At 36.6% G+C, this 22,201-nt stretch overlaps 1 pseudogene; it reads left to right on the top strand.

The window, feature by feature from the left end:
- The first annotated feature begins 5,430 nt into the window (after positions 1–5,430).
- Positions 5,431–22,201, top strand: part of LOC100993267 (bifunctional methylenetetrahydrofolate dehydrogenase/cyclohydrolase, mitochondrial-like) — a 104,751-nt pseudogene continuing 87,980 nt past the window's right edge.

The following is a 22,201-nucleotide window of genomic DNA, read 5'->3' as shown; positions in this document are numbered from 1 at the left end:
TATTTTCTAATGAAAAATATACTGAGAATTTTCCAATTTGCAAAGAAGCATGAGGTGACACTGGAACAAGAGTAATAACTGTGGGCCAGGCGTGGTGGTCACGCCTGTAATCCCAGCAGTTTGGGGAGGCCGAGGTGGTGGATCATGAGGTCAAGAGATCCAGACCATCCTGGCCAACATGGTAAAACCCCATCTACACTAAAAATACAAATAATTAGCTGGGCATGGTGGTGCACGCCTGTAGTCCCAGCTACTTGGGAGGCTGAGGCAGAAGAATTACTTGAACCCGGGAGGCAGAGATTGTAGTGAGCCCAAATTTCACCACTGCATGGTCCTAGAGATACCAAAAATTAGAACGATAGAAAAAAAATATATGTATATAAGAAAGCCAGTGGAGGAAAAATATATTTGACTCAAAGTGAGAAATTAGGATGTTTATAATATCTGGAGATTCATCAGCCCAACTTAACCATGTAGCAACAGACTAAGGCCTAGACTACATTAGGACTGGGATCCAGAATTCCACAAGCAGGCAACATAAATGTAAAAGTTTAACACTATTGCTGGGGATATTTTCAGTATGCCCACAGTATTCTCATGCACAGGAATCTCTAACACATTATATAATAGAGACATAAAATTGAAAAGTAGATCTCAAAAAGGGAGTGTCCCACAGAAATGGATAATCCAGACAGATAATATTTGGACAGTCATAAAGGTATTGTTTTCAGTGTCTGTTTATGGTTAATATCAAACCCAGTTATCAATCTTAGGGTTATTACAGGATTCTAGGTGTCAGAAAACAACCTTTCATTTCCATAATACATCAAGAAAAAATGAGAATTAAATAAGTTATTGAAATGGGAATTGGCTATGAAGGAGAAATTTTTTTAAAAAACACACAACAGGTATGATTTCAGCATGAACACAGGACAATTTATGCTCAATTCTGTGTGGACTGGGAGTACTGATATTTGAACGTGGGACATCCAGAACAATACAAAACGTTTGCACTTTGTTCTACGTGCCAACAAATCAATGATTTGAAGAGAAATGATATGCATCCTCCAAGATGTATCTTCCATATTTTAAATCATCTCTATCTTTTCAAATTGTGTTATAGGCTATGATTTCATTCTGTTATTTCCTTTATTGTCTATTTTTGGAAATAAGTCAATTCTCTATAAAATTATGGCACCTACAAAAATAAAACCAGCACTTTAGACATGGCTGCCAAGTATGTTCAGTAGCAGAAGTGTCCTATTTCTCAACAGAATAATGCTGTGTCTACTCCCCTAAACAACAGTTCTGTGTGTTTGACTTCAAATATGCCTGTCTCTTTAACTTTGATGAGAATGTTAATGGTTTTTCTAATAAGTATGCTTTTAAACATAAGGCACGATTCAACCTGTTTGCCCTTCACTGACTTCAATTTTTAACCTTTTAAAATTCTGCCCAGTATTAGATCAATTAAATGTCATGATGGACTAATAAGTGACATTTATCAAGACTCATCATATTTAATTATAATACTATAGTACAGTTACTTAGCATTATCATCTTATTTCATGAAGTCTTAGATTATCTTTATCAGAATTTCTAATACATGCATACAGCAGGGTATCTAGACAGCATACATGGTTGCCTTCCGACAGAAAATCATCAGTAGAAATCACTATGGATGAATCAGTGAAAAAGGAAGACACTACACAGTTTCTGAACTGTGGATTTAATACTTTAAAACCTGGATTAAAATCTTGCCTTCATTATAGGACACAGAGGAACTTGCACCTTCCCTTTTCAACTTGTCCCAGTGGTTCTTATTAGCGGCCTCTGCTGCCACTTGGAAGCTACAACTATTACTCAGGTGGAGATTTATAAACTTTGCTAAAATCATGGTACCTTTTCATCTAAATGTAGCTTTTCAACCCACTGTTGCAAAATATATGTTTCTTTTTTACTCTGATCTATGCATGTTCCTCTGTTCTCCAAATCAAAATTTTAATCGCATATTTTTATAAATGAAATGTAGTGTTAATGATTGGGAAACTTTAGTCCTAAATTATGGGCTAGATCAAAAGTGACATCTCTTTTAGTCATTAATTTGGTTAGGAGATATGAAATATTGCAGAGTTTTAAACTGATTAGGTACATTTACATTGAGTTGCACTGTGTACTGTTACAGTTCTGATACTATTCTTAGTATAACCAAAACAGTTACTGTGCATGTTAATGATAGTTATATTGATTGGACAGAGCTTTTGAAGTCATAAGCCTAGAATTTTACTACTGGCTTTACCTTTGTGACCTTACTTATGTCAGTTCCTTAAATGGAAAATGGTAGTGATACTTGTTTTTGTAGAGCTGAAATATTAGTGGACGATATACTTGTAAAACAGAAGTAAAATCAAGCATTATTTTACATTTTCCTATACACTACTTCATAACATTCCTGCATAAGCTATTAAGATAGCTTATGAAAAAGAGGCTGCTTTATATGATTTTTTCTTTTGTAAGATAAAGTTAAGTTCTCTATCCTGTTTTTGAAAGATGAGAGACTTAGAAAAAGTATACTGTCTTACAAAGGGACAATGATAAAAAAAACACATTCAAGGATATTTCATTGTGCATATTTTCAGTGAAACAGAGAATAGTTTATTTCTTATTACGTTTGTAAGTATAATGTGACTTATAAAGCTAGTAGCATACTAGAAAAAAATTGTTCTCTCATCAGATAAAGTTCTATGAACTATTATTCAACAAAGTAGTATATAATTTTGAGTATTATTGAACATTTAAGACATTATATGTTCATAGCTTTAAAATTAGTTGCTGCTCAAAATTATAAGTATGAATATTAAAAGTAAAGAATGCATTAAGATAGACTAGTACATTTTTTGTTTTTTTGTATATTTTATATTTGTAGTACTTCTGAATTCTCTGTAAAATTATCACCTTAATAAAATTTAGAGGTTTACCGCTTAGGAACATTTTTGTCTCTCACCTTTTGGTTGCTTTTCACAGCACCTCAGTAGAGAAGGTTGGTAAGATATTATTGTAATTTTTGAGCAAATGTAGAATCTAAATCCAGACAAACCAAAAAATAAAGTAACATAATGCATAAACTGCAAATATATATCTTGAATTCAGTTTGAATTTAAAGTTGGAGAAATTTAAATTAAATCTACTGACCAAATTAGACTGAGAGCAAAATCTGAAAAATAACTGCTAACAACTAGAATGATGTTGATAATAGAAGTATCTCTGAGAAATTGCTAGAGGTCAATAAGAGTATTTATATATCTATCTATGCATAATGCTAATGAGGGGGGAACTATCATTGTTTTCATTCAATAAGTGTATTAATCCGTTCTCATGCTGCTATAAAGAACTGTCCAAGACTGGGTAATTTATAAAGGAGAGAGGTTTAATTGACTCACAATTCTGCAGGGTTGGGGAGGCCTCAGGAAACTTACAGTCATGGCAGAATGGGAAGCAAACATGTCCTTCTTCACATGTCAGCAGGAAGAAGAATGGAGTACCCAGCAAAGGGGAAAGCCCCTTATAAAACTATCAGATCTTGTGAGAACTAACTCACTATCATAAGAACAGGATGGGGGATACCCTTCCCATGATTCAATTATCTCCACTTGATCCCTTCCACAACACATGGGGATTATGGGAACTACAATTCAAGATGAGATTTGAGTGGGGACACAGCCAAACCATATCAATAAGAAAATTGTTGTTTAGAAGATTTAAGTAATTTGCTTAGGAACTGAGGTTCAAGTTAGTACTGGCTAACTATAGAGCCAGAGAACAACTATTAAAGCCAATGATAAAAGTAGCTTCATTTTAACTTCAATTTCCAATGTCAATAGTTTCAATTAAATAATTCATTTAAATGCATCCTAAGAAGCACTAATACTCTTGTCCAGGCACAGTGGCTCACGCCTGTAATCCCAGCTTTTTGAGAAGGTGAAGCAGGTGGATCATGAGGTCAGGAGTTACAGACCAGCCTGGACTATATGGTGAAACCTGTCTCTCCTAAAAATACAAAAATTAGCCAGGTGCAGTGGTGCATGCCTGTAGTCCCAGCTACTAGGGAGCTGAAGCAGGAGAATTGCTTGAACCTGGGAGGTGGAGGTTGCAGTGATCCAAAATTGTACCACTGCACTCCAGTCTGGGCAACAGAGTGAGACTCTTTCCAAAAAAAAAAACACTGATACTCTTTAAGTATAATACATATGATATTAAAATATATACTTCTTTGCATTGTTTATGTTCTTATTTATTTACAATGTCAGAATCTTGATTAATTTCATTAATACTTTTAGAAATATGGCAAAAATACAAAAATACAAACATAGTATGTCACAATCATAGTCTCTGAATAAAAACATGTATTTGGAAAATTGTTGTATAGTAAAAGTGCAATAAAATGCCAAGCACATTATTACAAGACAAAGTCACCACAGAGACATTTAGAACTAGTCATGTATCCTGTATAATCTGAGACTAGCTAAGATAAAAGATAAAACTTTCATTTGAGATAATCTTTATTATACAAAATTGAAATTCAAAAATGTCATGAAGAGATGTTGGATGTTATTGGAAACTTTTTCTTTGTCTATTGAGATGATCATAGGATTTTTGCTTTTAATTCTGTTTATATGTCGAGTCACATTTATTGATTTGAATATGTTGAAACAGCTTTGCATCCCAAGGATAATGCCTACTTAATTGTGGTGTGTTAACTTTTTGATGTGCTGCTGGATTTAGTATGCTAATATTTTATTGAGGATTTTTGTGTCTATGTTCATCAGGGATATTGGCCTGTAATTTTATTTTGTGTGTGTGTTTTTTTGCCAGGTTTTGCTATTAGGCTTATGCTGACTTTACAGAATGAGTTAGGAAGGAGCTCTTCCTGGCATAGAAGGAATACACCTCAAAATAATAACAGCCATCTATGACAAACTCACAGCCAACATTATACTAATGGCAGTGGCAGCCACCACAAAGAAAAGCAGGCTGCAGCAGGAAAGGCGCAGCCAGGGCTGTGTGCTCCTGGAAGCCAGTGGGAGCTGGGGACAGGCGAGCTCCCCCTGCCACCCCACACTTCTGACTTGGCAGGTTGGGAGCCCTGCCCTCCTGGGCACAGCTGAAGCCACCTAGGCAGCTGCAGACCCGGGCATCCTTGTGCTCTCAGGAACCTGGGAAGCCCCCCTACACCCACAAGCTTGGAAGTGCCTATCCCCACTGCCTGGCCTCTCCCGACTACTGGCTTCTGCTCTGGGGCAGAGCAAAGTTGTGGCTGAGCCTGCGTGCTGTGGCAACCCAGCCAGGTGTGCATGTGCTCAGGGTGGGGTGGTGCTGACATGCCAGCACCCAGCCGCCTCAGCTCCCTCCAGGCTTTGGGCACTGACGATCATGGGAGGGAGACCAAATGAGGGGCTAAGGGTGGCTCAGTGCAGGCCTACAGGTACCTTTTTGCACAAGTAGTGGGGGTACCATGAATGACATATAGATGGTGGAAGGAGGCAGACAGGGTTGTGGGTGAAAAGGGGCAAGCTCCCAGTGAAGCCCCACCTTCAAGCGAGGGGAGGCCTGAAGCCTAGGCTCTCAGTTCTGGGAGAAATCCACTGCCCAGAGAGAGTACTTAAAGGTGCTTTTTCTGGGCCCATCTATGGTCACCCATGGACCAATTAGCATGCATTTTTTCCCTTCTGAAGCCCATGAAAACCCCAGTCTCAGACAGACTCACAGAGACTTGAGGACAACTTGCCTGCCAGGCCTCCTCTCTGCTGAGGGGTGCATTCTCGTCTGGATGACCTGCCTGTTGAAAGGAGCTACCCACTTTGGGTCTCCTGAGAGCTGTACTGTGGCTCAGTAAGTCACCTTTTTGCTTTGTCCACCCTCTAGTTGTCTGCATACCTCATTCTTCCTGGATGTGGTACGAGAACTCAGGCCCCACCAATTGGTGGGACTGAAAGAGCTATAACACAAAAAGGCCTGAAACACCCCCCCAACACACACACACAGTCACCATGTTGCAGGCAACAAGTGAGAAGAGCTGCAACCCTTCCAGGATCCCAGACCTGGGGACTTCCAGAGGCAAGGCTGTGACACCCGTTTTGGGGCTCTAGAGTTTCTGGTGTCTTCAAGCTTCCAGGAATCAATGCTTTCTGCTCATGCAGATGCAGGTACCCCCAGTGAAAGCTGCTTGCAGTGCATCTGATCCAGCCACAGGCTTCCACAGAGCCAGCGCCTGTGCCAGCACCTGGATTTGCCTGCTTCTCTACAGCAGCTGGCATGCCTGGCTGTGCACAGTGGCCAGATCCCGCACTCACTCATTCACACACCCCTTGCCACTCTTTGTGTGGCTCACCTTTGGCAGGCATAGGATCTGAACAAGTAGCACGAGCCAAGCGAAGCCTGCCAGGGTGAGTGGGAGGCATGAGCCCAGCAGGCCTGAGTAAAGAACTTAAAAGAGAGTTATCATTTGACCCAGCAATTTCACTACTGGTTGCATACCCAAGGGAAAAGAAATTATCCTACAAAAAGACACATGTACTTGTATGTTCATCACTGCACTATTTACAGTAGCAAAGACATAAAATCAACCCAGGTGCCTGTCAATGATGAACTGGATAAAGAAAATGTAGTATACATATACCACACAATACTATGCAGCCATAAAAACGAATGAAATCATCTCCTTTGCAGCAACATAGATACAGTTAGAGGCTATAATCCTAGGCAAACTAAGAAATGAACAAAAAACCAGATACTGCATATTCTCACTTATAACTGGGAGGTAAACATTGAGCACACATGGATATAAACATGGGAACAATGGACATTTCAGACTACTAGAGGGAGAAGGATGGGAGCAGGGCTTGCAATGAAAAACTACCTATAGTGTCCTATGCTCACTACCTATGTGATGAGGTCTGTACCTGAAACCTCAGCATCATGCAATATTCCCATGTAACAAATCTGCACATATACCCCTTTTATCTAATATAAAAGTTGACATTTTAAAAAGTATGATATTGTAGATGTGTGGTATTATTTCCGAGGGCTCCGTTCTGTTCCATTGGTCTATATCTCTGTTTTGGTACCAGTATCATGCTGTTTGGTTACTGTAGCCTTGTAGTATAGTTTGAAGTCAGGTAGCATGATGCCTCCAGCTTTGTTCTTTTGGCTTAGGATTGACTTGGCAATGTGGGCTCTTTTTTGGTTCCATATGAACTTTAAAGTAGTTTTTTCCAATTCTGTGAAGAAAGTCATTGGTAGCTTGATGGGGATTGCATTAAATCTATAAATGACCTTCGGCAGTATGGCCATTTTCACGATATTGATTCTTCCTATCCATGAGCATGGAATGTTCTTCCATTTGTTTGTGTCCTCTTTTATTTCATTGAGCAGTGGTTTGTAGCTCTCCTTGAAGAGGTCCTTCACGTCCCTTGTAAGTGGGATTCCTAGGTATTTTATTCTCTTTGAAGCAATTGTGAATGGGAGTTCACTCATGATTTGGCTCTCTGTTTGTCTGTTATTGCTGTATATGAATGCTTGTGATTTTTGTACATTGATTTTGTATCCTGAGACTTTGCTGAAGTAGCTTATCAGCTTAAGGAGATTTTGGGCTGAGACAGTGGAGTTTTCTAGATAAACAATCATGTCATTGGCAAACAGAGACAATTTGACTCCCACTTTTCCTAACTGAATACGCTTCATTTGTTTCTTCTGCCTGATTGCCCTGGCCAGAACTTCCAACACTATGTTGAATAGGAGTGGTGAGAGAGGGCATCCCTTTCTTGTGCCAGTTTTCAAAGGGAATGCTTCCAGTTTTTGCCCATTCAGTATGATATTGGCTGTGGGTCTGTCATAAATAGCTTTTATTATTTTGAGATACGTCCCATCAATACCTAATTTATTGAGAGTTTTTAGCATGAAGGGCTGTTGAATTTTGTCAAAGAACTTTTCTGCATCTGTTGAGAAAATCATGTGGTTTTTGTCTTTGTTTCTGTTTATATGCTGGATTATGTTTATTGATCTGTGTACATTGAACCAGCCTTGCATCCCAGGGATGAAGCCCACGTGATCATGGTGGATAAGCTTTTTGATGTGCTGCTGGATTTGGTTTGCCATTTCAACCATCTGATCTTTGACAAACCTGACAAAAACAAGAAATGGGGAAAGGATTCCCTATTTGATAAATACTGCAGGGAAAACTGGCTAGCCATATGTGGAAAGCTGAAACTGGATCCCTTCCTTACACCTTATACAAAAATTAATTCAAGATGCATTAAAGACTTAAATGTTAGATCTAAAACCATAAAAAACCCTAGAAGAAAACCTAGGCAATACCATTCAGGACATAGGCATGGGCAAGGACTTCATGTCTAAAACACCAAAAGCAATGGCAACAAAAGCCAAAATTGACAAATGGGATCTAATTAAACTAAAGAGCCTCTGCACAGCAAAAGAAACTACCATCAAAGTGAACAAGCAACCTACAGAATGGGAGAAAATTTTTGCAACCTACTCATCTGACAAAGGGCTAATATCCAGAATCTACAAAGAACAAACAAATTTACAAGAAAAAAACAAACAACCCCATCAAAAAGTGGGCAAAGGATATGAAAAGACACCTCTCAAAAGAAGACATTTATGCAGCCAAAAGACACATGAAGAAATGCTCATCATCACTGGCCATCAAAGAAATGCAAATCAAAACCAAACTGAGATACCATCTCACACCAGTTAGAATGGCGATCATTAAAAAGTCAGGAAACAACAGGTGCTGGAGAGGACGTGAAGAAATAGGATCATTTTTACACTGTTGGTGGGACTGTAAACTAGTTCAACCATTGTGGAAGACAGTGTGGCGATTCCTCAGGGATCTAGAACTAGAAATACCATTTGACCCAGTGATCCCATTACTGGGTATATATTCAAAGGATTATAAATCATGTTGCTATAAAGACACATGCACACGTATGTTTATTGTGGCACTATTCACAATAGCAAAGACTTGGAACCAATCCAAATGTCCATCAGTGATAGACTGGATTAAGAAAATTTGGCACATATATACCATGGAGTACTATACAGCCATAAGAAAGGATGAGTTCATGTCCTTTGTAGGGACATGGATGAAACTGGAATCTATCATTCTCAGCAAACTATCACAAGGACAAAAAACCAAACACCACATATTCTCCCTCATAGGTGGGAATTGAACAATGAGAACACTTGGACACAGGAAGGGGAACATCACACACTGGGGCCTGTTGTGTGGTGGGGGGAGTGGGGAGGGATAGCATTAGAAGATATACCTAATGTAAATGACGAGATAATGGGTGCAGCACACCACCATGGCACATGTATACATGGGTAAGAAACCTGCACATTGTGCACATGTACCCTAGAACTTAAAGTATAATAAAAAAAATTAAAAAAACTAAAAAGAATGATATTTATATAATTTCCCATCAGAAAGTAATATCACATCACAAAACCTTTTTTTTTGTTTTACTTGGTTTAAAATTAAGTTCCCAAATCAAGCATATCTCTTATGTTTCTTTTTTCTCTCAGTGAGACAAAAATTATATAATTTTGAAACTCTCAAGTAAGATGTACTTAGGCTGGCCTGATTTTTAGTGAATACAAAGAAGAGCTCAAGAACCTGTAATTCTTTTGTTCCAGGAGTTTAAGCAGCTTAGTTTAGTTGGAAAAACAAACTGTCTTCACAGATATTTAACTACGTTTATCATATGCAAAAATTTTTGGTAGGACTGAAGTAGTTATGTGCATTCTAAGGAAGGAAGAGGGCATCAATTATTTCACAATCTTAATTTCCTTAAATCCTGGGAGCTTCTGAAATTAACCATGTATTGTTTCAGATTTTCAAAAGCCCTAATATTTATTATTTTTGTATTCTTCCGTTATATTTTTCAACTATTTACCAATAAAATGAATCTCCATAATTATGTTTATTTGGGGAAATGCATAGGCTTAGTCAATTCTCATTTCTCTTTAATGTGTCAAGAAAGATATTATAAAACAATGTGATTATTTAAAAATTTTATTTTACAATCATTAGGTGAAAAAAGTATAGCTCTATATTTTTTTACTATGTATATGACCCTGAATTGTGTTTCATGGAGTCTCCTAAACATTACATTATAAATCAGGGGGAAAAAAAACCTTACCAGATATATCAAACTTATACATTTAGAAAATACAAATTTTACTTCATACTTAAAACAAATTGTTAAAAATTCTCTAAATTTCAGGTAATCTTTCTGGTGGCACCATTTTAATGGAAGACCACTGTGAACATAATTAATTTCATTGATTTTTACTTTGTGCATATAGTCAACTGACCAAATGTCAAATTTCAAAAGATATTGTTCCATGAATTTCTCAAGTCTTTAGTGTTTTAAGTTTGAAATTAGATACCTAAACCTGCACTAAGCTGCTAGTTTAGTTTGGTTGACATTAGCTGAGAGTGGACACATGTCACCTCTCCAAAACTCAAAGGGGCATTGTTTACTTGAAATGCCTGACTTTGTCTCCTCAGGGTCCTATATTGTTCTTAGTTTACCAGTGTCACTTACCTCTATTGAGTTTTGAGTAGAGTGTGTATTCTGCATGTGGTATATGCGATGTTCTGTACAGGTCTGTTAGTTCCTTTAGCTCTAGAATGTAGATTAAATTCCATGTTTCCATATTGATTTTCTGTCTGGATGTTTTGTCCACTGCTGAAAAGTAGAATATTGAAGTCCCTCACTATTATTTTATTTCAATTGACCTCTCCCTTCAGATCTATTAATACATGCTTTACATATTTAGATACACTTATGTTGGGTGTGTATATTTACAATTACATCCTTTTTCTAAATTGACTCCATTGTTATTATAAAATAACTTTATCTCTTTTCACAGCTTTTGACTTAAAGTTTATTTTATTTAAGTATAGCTATTACTGCTCACTTTTGTTTTCCATTAGCATGAAGTCCCTTGTTCCATCCCTTCACTTTTAGTCTATATGTATCCTTACAGGTTAAGTGAATCTCTTGTAAGCAGCACATAGTTTGCAGCTAATTTTTTATCCATTCAGCCACTGTTTTTTGATTGGATAATTTATCCCATTTACATTCAAAGTAATTATTGATACATAAGGACTTACAACTGTTATTTTGTTAACTGTTTTCTAGTTGTTTTATACATTATTTATTTGCTTTTTTTTCTTACAGTCTTCCTTGTGGCTAGGTGATTTTTCTTTAGTGATATGTTTCGATTCTTTCTTTTTTTACTTTGTTGTGTATCTATCATAGGTTTTTGCCTTGTGGATAAAATGAGGCTTACAAAAAATTTCCTTGTTATAACAAGTCGTTAAACTGATAACAACTTAATTTTGATCACATAAAAATTGACACTTTTACTTCCCTCTCACCATCATGTTGAATTTTTGATGTCACAATTTGTATCTTTTTACATTGCATATCCCTTAACAAATTGTTGTAGGAATTTTTTAATAGTTTTGTATTTAAGCCTCAGGTTAAAGTTATAAGTGATTTATATAACAGTATTATAGTGTTAAAGTATTCCGAATTTAACCGTGTACTTTTACCAGTGAGTTTTATACTTTCAGATTTTTTTGTTATGCATTAGCATGTTTTTCTTTCAGCTTGAAGAACTCCTTTCAGCATTTCTTGTAAAACAGGTAATGGACCCCCTGAGCTTATTCTCCTGGGAAAATCTTTTTTTTTTTTTTGTCTTTTATTTCTGAAGGACAGGTTTGCAGAGTATAATATTATTGGTTGTCATATGCTTTTTATTTTTCTTCATCAAATATCAGTTTCCCCTATCCTCTAAGATTTCTGCTGAGAAGTCTGCTGCTAGTCATATTTGAATTCCCTTATATGTTATTTGCATCTTATTTTCTTGCTGCTTTCAGGATCCTCTCTTTGTCCCTAATTTTTAACAGTTTTATCATAAAACGTCTTGGGATAGTATTATTTGATTTGAATCTAATTAAAAACATCTAACCTTCCTGTACATGGATATGTATATCTTTCCCTAAGTTTGAAAAGTTTTCTGCTGCTATTTACTTTAATAAGCTTTTATATCTTTATCTTTGTCTTCCACTTCTTTAACTGCTATTACTCAAATATTTGCTCTTTTGATGCTATGCTATACCATTAATTCCATAATCTTTCTTCATTCCTATTTATTCTTTTCCTTTTTTTCCTCTGAAGGTATATTTTAAAATCCCCTTTTTGAATTGACAGATTTTTCTGCTCAGTCCATGTGCAGTTGTTGATGCATTCTGTTGCATTTCTCATTTTGTTCATTGTATTTCTCAGCTCTGATTTCTGTTTCATTTTTTAGAATTATTATTTCAATGGCTCTATTAAATTTTTTGTTCTGTTAACATACTGTTTTTCTCATTTTATTGAATTATTTCTCTATATTTTATTGAAGTTCACCGAGCTTCCTTAAAACCGTTGTTTTGAATTATTTGTCAGTCAATTCATAGATCTCCATTTTTTTGGAGATAGACACTGTTACTTTATTTTGTCCATTTGGTGATGTCATGTTTTTCTGATTATTCTTGGTCCTTGTGATTATATGCAGATGTCTACACACGTAATGAAGTAGGTGTTATTCCAGTCTTCACAGACGGGCTTTGTCTGGGAAAGCCTTGGAGCAGGTATGGCACTAAGAAGTGTCAGAAGTGTGGGGCAGCTGTGTATGGCCTGATGCTGCAAGAAGCCTGGTACCCATAACGGCAGCCATGCCACTAGGGTGGGCCAGAAACCTGGGGCAGATGCAGCTAATAGAGCACTTGTGCCAGAAGCCTAGGGCTACTGAGAGCTGCCTACCAGTGAGGGTTCTCTGGAGCCCAGGACCACTGAAATCAGCCCACCTGAAATGCAGCCTGGATATTGAGACTATCATACAAGACTGAAGCCTTGGGCTGTGTGGTTCTGTCTGGTACTAGGGCAGGTCTAGAGGTTTTGTCCATAGATACTGTCCTGAAATATGTGGGCATAGGGATCTTTGCAATACTGGATTTTACTGTGTTGATCCAGTGTTGGGGTCTAAGGCAAAGTACTGTGTTCATTTTCCTCTTTCCCTCAAGTGGAAGCTATTACTCACCACTTTGTACTGAATGTGCTTGAGGAAGAGGTAATTCAGGTAATATAAGTCTGTCTTTCCTACTCCTTTCAATGTATCTTTTTTTATTACTGTGCTGCAACTAGGTTTTGTGATCTCTCACTTGGTTTTCCGAATGCTTGTGAAGGTAATTTAGGCTGTGGATAGTTGTTCAAATTGATATTTCTGTGGGAAGATAATCACAGGAGAGTCCCCTCAAAATCATAAGTCGTATCTTAATTATCTTGTGTCTGTGCCTTTTTTCTGCCCTAAACGTGGGATAGTATCTACTGTAGCAAAGTCTCTGTCCTGCTATGCGAGTCATTTCCCTGTTGGTGGCACTGATCCATATGAGAATTATGTAAAAGTACAGGGAAATGTGAACAGATGTATCCTATTATCATGACTGAATGTAGAGCCTCCTTTTTATATCTCTTTTTCAATACCAACTATTAGTACCACCAAAATCTGAAACCTAGACTTTGTAACACTTGAGCTTCTGTCTTCACTTTCTAAGTGGAGACATCATGCCTGCCTGCAAGTTCTGGCATTTCTTTGCTTTCTCCAGCTAATGTCTAATGTGTTAATGATTTTAATAATTTTACAATTTAATTTTAAAATGTTAGCATTCAGCATGCCAAGCTTAAATCAATATTTTATATATCTCAAAAAGTCCTGTTTCCTTCTCAATATCCAGACGTATTTTTGAATCCTGACTTCACACAAATTAGATTAATTAAATTAGGGCATGGAACATATAACCTCCAATACGGCAGGTTCACTTAAAAATATACATAAAATATAAAAAGTATATTTTTGTGCTTTTTAAAAAGTATATTTTTATACTTTATAAAAATATAATACTTTTTATGTTTTAAAAGTAATAAATTTATGTGTATTATAAATAACAAAGATATATATTTTTATGTGGTCATCGAATGGAAATTGCCAAGATTGTAGAATTGACTTGTATTTTGGCCTTTCCCTCCTGCATACTGTGAGATTTGAACTGTCATTTTACTACTCTGAAATTTAATATCTTCTGTAATATGGATAAGTAATCTTGCATAAATTATTTTTCAAAATATTTCAAGTTTCAAATAAATTAATGAATAGAAAATACTATGAAAAATGTAAATTATTAACCAACATTAATTTTAAGATGAGCAATGGTTCTCTAGTACATTCAGCTTAATTACTTTTAATGAAATTTTATTTCATGTCTATAAGATATAAAATGAGCACAATACTACATAAATTAAAAAAACCTAGTGAGCATCGGCTCTTAATTTAGGAGTTGCAGCTTTTCTGGACAAAGTATCCTAATTTCTAACCTCTCCCACACACTGTTTATAAGTTACATGCTGTTTATAAATTACAACTCTTTTGTTCTGAACAATGGTATCTAAAATAAAGTTATCTCAACCCAAGACTCTAAGTTATGGCATAAATGAAAATATTTTGAGCCATGAGTCATGTTTAGAAAAAAAACCACAGTTTTAAAAAATTAAGCAACAACTGTATTGGTGTGATATGTGGTAAAAAATTGATTATGCCTTCCCACCCCCCAAATCCCCAAAAAGTTTTGCAGTCGTTGCATATACTGCAGATCAATTCTATTTAACTAGATGGCTAGGTGTCTAGTTACCTATTATCTTACACGTTGATAATTTACACTTTACTCAGTAGAAGTCTGGCAAATCCGCTGTGTTTGTGGCTGAGCCTTGCACAGCTGGTGCAACAGAAGATTAAGTTAACCCAACACTAAACTGAATGATTGATGGCCAAGGTTTTCAAATAGCAAAGTGCATGCAGTTTTGTTACATAATTACCAGAATTATATGCAGCACTCTATCTATTCCTGACTATAAATTGAAGGGTTGTTCTCTCTGAGTTATGAAAGAAATTATAAACTAATTTGTGGAAACAACATCTGTTGTGAATGGGCAAAAAGCTCTGATAAGAAAGGAATTTTTTTCCTTCTGTTTTGTAGCTATTTATAAAATCAGGACAAAATAAAAGTTTTTCTTAGAGTACTTTACAAAAATATTTATGTCTGCACTTCTATATTATGTAAAAACACAATGATACATTTTTGTTATGGCCCCAAAAGAAGTAATAAAGTAAAATATTAACTCTCCTATAAATGCTTTTCCTTTTAACTTGATATACAATAAACCATTAATTTTATTACATTTTGCATGTGATGCAGTACATTTTTATCTTTTCTAAAATATTCCAGTTCTTAGAACACAAGAAAAATATTACAGATATTTGATCATTTCTTCACAAGAAGGATAATAAATAAATTATTGCCCTAAAAACCCATATGCTATTTCTAAATCAGTTCCTTTGAAATCGCATTTCTTTCTGAACTACTCCTGCAAATTCTAACAATCCTGCAAGCCTCACTTTAAATAAGATTTCTTCCTGGGATTGGGTGAATTGAGATTGGTGTAAACATAAGAGACAGGAGATGGAGGTCTTGGCCAAATTAAGGAATGCATGTTTTATCTAAAAGTCTTCATATTGTCTTACACACTGTTCAGGCAAAATAACAGATGGCTATGGGTCTCTTGACTGTCCGTTGGCGTATTTAATTGGTAGGAAATTTTCACAGATGTCTCTGAAATTACTCTTAATCTAATGACACCTTCCTCTTTATCATAATTAAAAACAAGCCTATAGGTGTGGGAATTTGGTTTTCAATCCATATTCTAGGTATAAACAATAATCCCAATTAAAATACAGTAATACTGAACATGACGGTTAATGTTACACATCATCTTGGCTAGGCTGTGGTCACTCAAATAATTGATCGAATGCTATTCTAGATGTCATTGTAATAGCTTTTAGAGAAGACCATTTAAATCAATAGACTTTTAGTTAAGCAATAGACTTTTAGTTAAGCAGGTTTCATTCTATAATGTGTGAAGCATTGTCTAATTAATTGAAGATTTTAAGAGAAAAAAAGCCAGTTTTCCAGATGAAGAGGGAATTCTGCCTTCTGATTGATTTTGGTTTCAAACTTCAAGATCAAACTTCCCTGGGTCTCCAGTCTGCCGGCATGCTCTTCAAATTCAACACTTGCCAATCAATTAAGTCAATTGTTTAAAATCAATCTTTTTCTCTGTCTCTTTGTCTCTGTCTCTCTGTCTCTGTCTCTCTGTTTCCCTGTCTGTGTGTCCACATCCTATTAGTTCTAATTTTCTGACTAATACATTGAGCCAATGTTTAATTTCTAGCATTTATAAGATTCTGAACTGAGATGAAATTATATGCAGAGTGCAAAAACAAAAAGTACGTATTTTTTCTATTTTTTCTTTACTATTAATGGCTCAATATTTTTGGACGTTGAGATAATCTACCAATTTTATTCTAATTTCACATTTATACTTATGAAATGTGTATGTATGTGTGTGTGTTTTATATATATAATTCCATGTAATTTATTTGTGTATCCAATGACATAATATACCAAACAGTTTGATTACCACAAGAATCCTTTTTTCTTGCCCTTTTACTATCGCTTTCTCCTCCTTTTGCAACTACTGATACGCTCTTCATTTATAAAAACATAATACAAAATATTATACAATGTAATCATAGAGTACATAACACTTGGGATTAGCATTTTTCACTGAGAATAATTATTTGGAGATTGATTTAGATGGTTGCATGTATCAATAGTTTGGACCTTTTTATTGATAAGTAGTATTCTATAAAATGTTGGACCATAGTTTATCTGTGTGCTACATACCATAGTGGAGTCATTCATCTGTTGAAGGACACTTAGCTTGTTTCCAGTGTTTGACTGTCCTGAATAAAGCTATTGTGAATATTCATGTACAAGTTTCACTTCTCTGTGATAAATGCCCAAAAGTGTAACTGCTGGGTTACATGATAACTACATGTTTAGTTTTGCAAAATATCACAACATTATTCCCAAGAGTGATTATATAATTTTTCATTGCCACAATCAATACATAATTAATTTCTCTACATCCTTACCATCGTTTTGTAGCTGACTATTTTATGTTTTAGCCTTTCTGATACACGTTTAGTAATATTTCATTGTAGTTTTAATTTGCATTTTGCTGAAGGCTAATGATGTTGAAAATCTTTTTATTTTCTTATTGGCCATCCATCTGTCTTCTTTATTGAAATGTTTCTTCATATCTTTTGCTCTGTTTTTTAACTTTTCAGTTTCAAGAGTTCTTTATGTTTTAGTTACTAGTTCTTTTTAAATACATGGTTTGAAAATATTTTTTCCAGTCTTTGCCTTTTTCATTGACATTACATGGGCTTTTATGGAGATATATTTTAAATTGTGTCTATTTATCTATCTAGGCTCTTATGGATTGCGATTTTGTTTTGCTGTCCAAGAACTTCGCTGGGCACGGTGGCTCATACCTGTAATCCCAGCACTTTGGGAAGCCGAGGCAGGTAGATCATTTGAGGTCAGGAGTTCGAGACTAGCCTGGCCAAAATGGTGAAACCCCGTCTCTAATAAAAATACAAAAATTAGCCGGGTGTAGTGGTGCATGCCTGTAATCCCAGCTATTTGGGAGACTGAGGCAGAAGAATCGCTTGAGCCTGGGAGGCGGATGTTGCGGTGAGCCGAGATCGTGCCACTGCATCCAGTCTTGGTGACAGAGTGAGACCCTGTCTCAAAAAAAAAAAACAAACAAACAAACAAAAAAAAACCAAAAAACTACTGTCTTGGCCTAAACAGACAACATCCTCCTAGGTTTAAAAAAATTATATCTTTTTATTTAAATCTATGATCTATATAGATATGCATATACCTCTCTCTCTTTATATATATATGTGTGTGTGTGTGTTTGTGTGTGCCCATATGTATATGTTATACATAAAAATTGATTATATATTGATGATGGCAATGAAAGAATATATACAGCCACTCTGAGGAATGATTTTGAGATATTTTGTAAAACTAAACATATATATATATATCTCTCCCAAAATGCTGGGATTACAGGCATGAGCCACTGTGCCTACTCAAGGTCTTTGATTTCTTTCACAACTTTTAAAATTTTCAAGGTGCAGATCCTGTAGTTGTTTTATTTTGTTAAATGTATACTCAAGTAATTTATTTTTAAATATTTGTTTGTGAATATTATTTCATTTTATTTTATGTTTTGAGATAGAGTCTTGCTCTGTCGCCCAGGCTGGAGTGCTGTGGTGCAATCTCGGCTCACTGCAAGCTCCGCCTCCCAGATTCACGCCATTCTCCTGCCTCAGCCTCCCTAGTAGCTGGGACTATAGGCGCCCACCACCACTCCCGGTTAATGTTTTGTATTTTTAGTAGAGACGGGGTTTCACTGTGTTAGCCAGGATGGTCTCGATCTCATGACCTCGTGATCTGCCGGCCTTGGCCTCCAAAAATGCTGGGATTACAGGCGTGAGCCACTGAACCCAGCCTGTTTGTGAATATTATTGTATTTTTTTCAGTGTCCACATAATCATTGTATGTGGAAACAGAATTTATGTTTTTGTTGAATTTGCAGTCTGTGACTATGATAAACTTGTTAGTTCCAGGAAAACTTTTTCTTTTAAAATTCCTGGCTTTTTCTACATAAACAATCATGTCATCTAAAAATACTATAATTTTCTTTCTTCCTTTCTGATATGTACACATTTTATTTCCTTTATTTTCCTATTGCACTACCTAGATTTCCAGTACAATGTAGAATCAGAATTGTGAAATAGACATGCCATGAATATCTTGTCCTTAATCTTAGGGAGAAAATATTCTGTCTTTCACCATTAAGACAATGTTAACTATAGACTTTTTATAGCTGTTTATTATTAAGTTGAAGAAGTTTCAATTTTTTCCCTAGGCTTCTGATAGTTTTTTTTCCTTAATAATGAATGATTGTCAAATGTTGTTAAATGTACTTTCATGTTAATTTATATATAATAATTTTTCTTCTTTAGCTTGCTTATATGATAAATACATAAATATATGATTTATTTATATGATAAATAAAGCAATTGAATTTTGAATGTTCAGCTAACCTGGCACACCTGGAATAAATAACATTTGGTCACGGTATGTAGTTATTTTTATATTGTTGCATATTTATTAGAAACAGTTAATATTTTATTTAGAATTTTGCATCTAAGTTCATGATAATTTTAGTTTGTTTATTTCCTTTTTTGTACACTCTTTTTATGATTTTGACATCTGGAATATACTGGTTTTATAAAATGAGGTGGGAAGTTTTTCCTCATCTCTGATTTCCTGGAAATAATTGTAGACAATTTGTGTAATTCTTCTTTATATGTTTAGTAGAATTCTTGAGTGACACCATCTGAATCTGATTATTTTTCTTGGAAGCTTTCTAATATAAATTTAATTCCTTTTAATGGTTATTGGACTATTCACATTATCTATAAAATATGTTGAGTCTCAGTTATTTCTGGCTGATATGGTTTAAAATTTGTCCCCACCCAAATCTCATTTAAAATTGTAAACCACAGTGCTAGAGATGGGGCCTAGTGGGAGGTGATTAGATCATAAGGAAAGATTTCCCCCTTGCTGTTCTCATGATACTGAGTGAGTTCTCATGATATCTGGCTGTTTATCTGGCTGTTTAAAAGTGTGTAGCATCACCCCATTTGCTCTCTTCTTCCTGCTCCAGCCATGTAGGCTGTGCCTCTTTCCTCTTTGCCTTCTACCATGATTGTAAATTTCCTGAGGTCTCCCCAGCCATGTTTCCTGTACAGACTGAGGAACTGAGAGTTAACTAAACCTATTTTCTTTATGGCCTAGTCTCAGGTAGTTCTTTATAGCCATGTGAGAACAGCCTAATACAGAAAATTGGTACCTAGGAATAGAGCACTTCTATAAAGATACCTGAAATTTGGAAGCAGCTTTGGAAGTGGGTAATGGGCAGAGGTTAGAACAGTTTGAAAGGCTCAGAAAAAAACAGGAAGATGAGAGAAATTTTGCAACTTCCTAGAGGCTTGTAAAATTGTTGTGACCAAAATGCTGATAGTGATATGGACAATAAAGTTCAGGCTGAGGTGGTCTCAGATGGAGATAAGGAACTTATTGGGAACTGGAGTAAAGGTGTCTCTTGTTGTGTTTTAGCAAAGAGACTGGTGGCATTGTGCCCTTACCCTAGAGATCTGTGGAACTTTGAACTTGAGAGAAATGACTTAAGGTATCTGGTGGAAGAGATTTCTAAGCAGCAAAGCATTCAAGAGGCTTATTCTGAAAGTGTTCGGTTATAAGTATTCACAAAGAGATGGTTTGAAATTTGAACTAATGTTTAAAAGGGAAACAGAGCATAAAGTGTTGGCAAATTGCAGTCTGGCCATGGTCCCAGCTACTCGGGAGGCTGAGGCAGGAGAATCACTTGAACCCAGTAGGTGGAGGTTGTGGTGAGCCAAGATCGTGCCATTGCACTCCAGCTTGGACAACAAGAGCAAAACTCCATCTCAAAAAAAAAAAAAGAAAAAGAAAGAAAACCCATTTTCTGGGGAGGAATTCAAGCCGGCTGCAGATATTTGCATAAGTAAAGAGGGCCTGAATATTAATAGCTAAGACAATGGAGAAAATGCCTTGAAGACATTTCAGAGACCTTCACAGCAGCCCCTCCCATCACAGGCCTTGAGGCCTAGAAGGGAAGAATGGTTTTGTAGGCCAGGCCAGCCCAGGACCCTGCTGCTCTGCTCAACCTGAGGACACTACTCCCTGCATCCCAGCCACTCCAGCTTCAGTCATGGCGAAAAGTGTCCTAGATATGTCTCATTCTGATGCTCCAATGGGTCAAGCTGTAAGCCTTGGGAGCTTTCATGTGGGTGCACAGAAGACAAGAGGACAAGAGTTGAGGCTTGGGAACCACTGACTCAATTTCAGAGGATGTATGGAAAAGCCTGGATGTCCAGGCAGAAGTCTGCTACAGGGGCCGGGTCTTCACTGTGTACCTCTACTAGGGTAGAGCAGAGGGGAAATGTGGGCTGGAAGCCCACACACAGAGTCTTCACTGGAGCACTGCCTAAAGGAGCTGTGAGAAGAGGGCCACTATCCTTCAGACCCCAGAATAGTAGAACCACTAACAGCTTGCACCATGTGCCTAGAAAAACCTCTGCACTAAAATCCAGTCCACAAAAGCAGCTATGGAGCCCGTACCCTGCAGAGCCACAGAGGAGGATATGCCAAAGGCCTTGGGAGCACACCCTTTGCATCAGTGCAGCCTGGATGTAAGACACGAAGTCAAAGGAGATGATTTTGGAGCTTGGAGATTGAATGACTGCCCTGCTGGGTTTTGGACTCGCATGGGGCCTATAACTACTTTGTTTTGGTTTACTTCTCCCTTTTGTAACAGGTGTATTTACCCAATGCCTGTACCTGTATTGTATCCTGGAAGTAACTAACTTATTTTTGGCTTTACAGGCTCATAGACAGAAGGGACTTGACTTGTATTAGATGAAACTCTGGACTGTGGACTTTCAAGTTAATGTTGAAATGAGTTAAGACTTGGCGGACTGTTGAGAAAGGATGGTTGTATTTTGCACTGTGAAAAGGAGATGAGATTTGGGAGAAGCCAGGGTAGAACAGTATTATTTGGATTTGTGTCCCTGCTTAAATCTCCTGTCAAATTGTAATCCCCAATGTTGGAAGAGGGGCCAGGTGGGAGGTGATTGGATCATGGGGGTGAATTTCCCCCTTGCTGTTCTTATGATCGTGAGTGAGTAATCATGAGATTTGGTTGTTTAAATTTGTGTAGCACCTCCCCGTTTGCTCTCTTCTGCCTGTTCAAGTCATGTAGGACATGCTTTCTTCCACTTCACCTTCTGCTGTGATTGTATGTTTCCTGAGGTCTCCCAGCCATGCTTCGGTACAGCCTGAGGAGCTGTGAGTCAATTAAACCTCTTTTCTTTATTAATTATCCAATCTCAGGTAGTTCATTATAACAATGTAAGAATGGATTAACACAGCGGCTTTCAAGAAATTGATTCATTTCTCCTAAGATGTTGAATCATAAACCATTTT

Source organism: Pan paniscus, chromosome 2, assembly GCF_029289425.2.
Source record: "Pan paniscus chromosome 2, NHGRI_mPanPan1-v2.0_pri, whole genome shotgun sequence".
Taxonomy (NCBI): Eukaryota; Metazoa; Chordata; class Mammalia; order Primates; family Hominidae; genus Pan; species Pan paniscus.
Note: the sequence above shows the minus strand (reverse complement) of the source record. Positions and strands in the feature narration are given on the sequence as shown.